This window comes from Urocitellus parryii, chromosome 2 (assembly GCF_045843805.1).
Source record: "Urocitellus parryii isolate mUroPar1 chromosome 2, mUroPar1.hap1, whole genome shotgun sequence".
Taxonomy (NCBI): Eukaryota; Metazoa; Chordata; class Mammalia; order Rodentia; family Sciuridae; genus Urocitellus; species Urocitellus parryii.
In genome coordinates, this window is record NC_135532.1 from 209,662,727 (window position 1) to 209,666,382 (window position 3,656).

The following is a 3,656-nucleotide window of genomic DNA, read 5'->3' on the forward strand; positions in this document are numbered from 1 at the left end:
GAATCAACATATGCCATTCACAACCTGGAGCAGTGGAAACTAGAGTTCAGGTGAACCATTAGACACCTTTTACTATAGTACCTCAGAGAGTGGTGTCAACCTGGAGTATACTTCTGTCCTACAGATTTTCCACCCATGGAAAATCCACAGCTAGAGTTTCTGCACTCACAGACAGTCACCAGGAGCTTCACTACCATGAAAAGAATCCAGTAGAGGGGAGCAGGTACACAGTGACCCATGGCAAACTCAGGGGGCACTTCAGAGCCTGCATCCTAAAGTACTGCACACAAAAGAATCAGCCAACTCACAACACTGCACCCTCCAAGCAATCAGCTGCAGGACCCTGAGTTGAAACACTAGAAGCTGTCGGTAGGAGGTTCATAGCAACTAGGGAATTGGCTTCTGTGCCCCTGAAAATTGGGAGAGATCCACAGCCAAAGATGTATGATCATCTGCTAAATGTCCCAGCCCCAATGAAATCCAAACCAAGATTCAACAAGAATTTTCTTCACCTTGACATGTTATAGAATAAACAATCTAATGTTAACTTTGATCATGTAAATAACTCCTTAATTTGATAATTGTTAACCCAATAGCAAACATTGTACCTTCAACCCATTTGAATGTATTTCATCTAATGATTTAAAGCATTAATTGGAATCAATCTTCCTATCTTTGTTTTCCTAGGTCTAGTTTATGCCTGATTCTACTGCCTATGCCTCCTCTTTCACTATCTGCTACTACCTCAAATAATACCCATTCCTCTATTTCTCCTTTCTACCTTGGTGTAAATTACCATTGATAGATTCTCTCCCACCCTCTCATTTATCTAATCTTTCTTCCTTTTTCTTTTTTCTCACTTAAAGGTCATAGTAAGTTTATGAAATTAAACAAATAATTTTTGGACCTATTCCAGAACTTTACTAAAGGTTTATACCTGAATTTGAGAAACTGAAGAGAAAAAAATTGCACCAAGATTTTGTTTTTATAAGGTTGAATAGAATAAGGGGTAGCTCAGAAGTGATTATAGTAAATAGAGTTCAGTGGAATCTCTTAAAGTAGTAATGATGTTGGGATCAACAGAGGTCAAATTCTGAATTAAAATATCATTAACTGGATATTCACCCAACCCCAGGGCTCTTGAGAAAAAGAAGCTCACAAAGTAGTCCTTCACTGAAAAGAAAAATCAGAACTATACTCATAGATGGGTAGAGATAGAAACAATATGAAAAAGCAAGGGAGCAAACCATCCTAAATAACCCAAATGCTTCAACAACTAACTTCATTGACGCCACAGTGGAGGAAATGTCACAGAAGAAATTCAGAAAGTTTATAGTTAAACTATTACATGAGCTAAAAGATAATGTGAGGTGTGAAATCAGAAAGAAAATACAGAAAGTGAACCATCAGGACTTCTTGTGGCTACCATCTTGCTTGTGCGGAAGCCCATGGCTGGGTGGGAGCCCCTGAGCGGTTTGGCAGACTATGTGGCCTTCACCATGCTGTCATCTTCACTGCGGGTGGCAGTGGTGTGCTCCAGTAACCAGAATCTGAGCATGGAGGCGCACAACGTCTTCAGCAAGCGGGGATTCAGCATCAGGTCCTTCGGATCAGGAACTCATGTGAAGCTCCTAGGACCAGCACCTGATGAGCCCAATGTCTATGATTGCAAAACTACATATGACCAGATGTACAATGATCTTCTCAGGAAAGACCAAGAACTCTAAATGCAGAATGGCATTTTTCACATGTTGGACAGAAATAAGAGAATCAAGCCTTGTCAGGAAAGGTTCCAGAACTGCAAGGACCTGTTTGACCTGATCCTCAGCTGTGAAGAGAGTCTAGAGCAGGTGGTGGAAGATCTGAACTCTGGAGAGCAGGAGACCTGCCACCCAGTGCTCGTGGTCCATGTGGACATCCACGACAACCATGAGGAGGCCACCCTGGGAGCCTTCCTCATCTGTGAGCTCTGCCAGTGTATCCAGCACATGGAGGACACGGAGAATGAGATTGATGAGCTGCTGCAGGAGTGCCAGGAGAGGAACGGCAGGGCCTTCCTGCACAGTCTGCTTCCACTGAGCTCCACCTCCTTCATGCTCCACCTCCCAAAATGTCTTTACTCTGAGGTGTTCTTGGTGGACGGTGTATGGACTGTACATATAGGATGAAAAGGTACACAGAACGGTCAGATTAAAGACCATTACCAAAAGAAAATGTCAGTTACCGCCCACTGCCCTAGGGTGTGCCTGATGCTCTGCCTTGCCCTCTTCTCCCCCCAATTGCTGGAGTTGTAAAAATATCTGAATAAAGCAATGAGCTGTATCTTAAAGAAAAGAACCTGGAATTACCCAATAAATAGATGCTGCTAGTTGTCCAAAAAAAAAAAAAAAAAAAAAAAAGAAAGAAAAAGAAAAGAAAAAGATCACTTCAATAAAGAGAAAGAGGTTCTGAAAAAGAACCAAGAAGAAATTCTTGAAATAAAGGAATCAAAAACCAAATTAAAAATTCAATAAAAAGCACCACAAATAGATAAGACCACTTTAAAGACAGATTTTCAGGCCTCAAGGTAAAATACATAATATTAAAAATAAAGTTGACCATAGAGAACTGATGTTAAGAGACCATGAACAAAATATTCAAGAAATCTGAGATAACGGGTTAGATGAAGAATCTGAAATGCAAACTAAAGGATTTTAGTTTGCACAATCTTTTAGCACAATCTTTTCAATGAAATAATATCAGAAAATTTTCCAAGCCTTAAGAATGAAATGGAAATTCAAATACAGAAAGCATACAGGACTCCAAATATATAACATCACAACAGATCTACTCCAAGATACATTATTATGAAAATGCCTAACACAGAATAAGGATAGAATTTTAAAAACTGCAGGAGAAAAACAACTGATCACATTTAGAGTTAAACCAATTCAGATTTCATCTGATTTCTCAAACCAGATGCTTAAATTTAAGAGGACTTGCAATAATATACAGCAAGCTCAGAAAGAAAATGAATGCCAACCAAAAATACTATAGCCACTAAAAATAAGCTTCAAAATTAAAGATGAAATGCGAACATTTCATAATAAACAAAAGCTAAAAGAATTCATAACTAGAAAGCCTGCACTATAAAACATACTCGAAAAATATTTCATGAGGTAGAAATGAAAAGTAAAAAATTTAAAAACAGCACTAGAAGAATTATACTGGAAGAATGGTCAATCAAAGGAGAATCAAATCCAATTTAAACACTATTAAAAATAGCAGGAAATAAAAATTATCTCTCAATAATAACATTGAATATAAATGGTCTGAACTCTTCAATCAAAAGACACAGGTTGGTAGATTGGATTAAAAACAAGACCCAACAATATGTTGTCTGCAAAAGACTCACTTCACAGGGTGAATGCGAAAAAACAGACCATTCACATGGATCTTGTAAACAAGCGGGGGTTACTATTCTTACATCAGATAATGTGGAGGTCAAGTTAAAATTAATCAGAAGAGACAAAGAAGGTCATATTGCTTAAGGGAATTGTACATCAACAAGATATAATGATCACAAATTGTTATGTCCCAAACAATGGAGCATCTATGTACATTAAACAAACCCTTCTCATTATTAAGAATCAAATAGTCTGCATTATAATAATACT

At 38.1% G+C, this 3,656-nt stretch overlaps 1 pseudogene; it reads left to right on the forward strand.

Annotated features, from left to right (window-relative positions):
• The first annotated feature begins 1,499 nt into the window (after positions 1-1,499).
• On the forward strand, positions 1,500-2,168 carry LOC113188022 (RNA polymerase II subunit A C-terminal domain phosphatase SSU72 pseudogene; annotated as a pseudogene).
• The last annotated feature ends 1,488 nt before the right edge of the window (positions 2,169-3,656 follow it).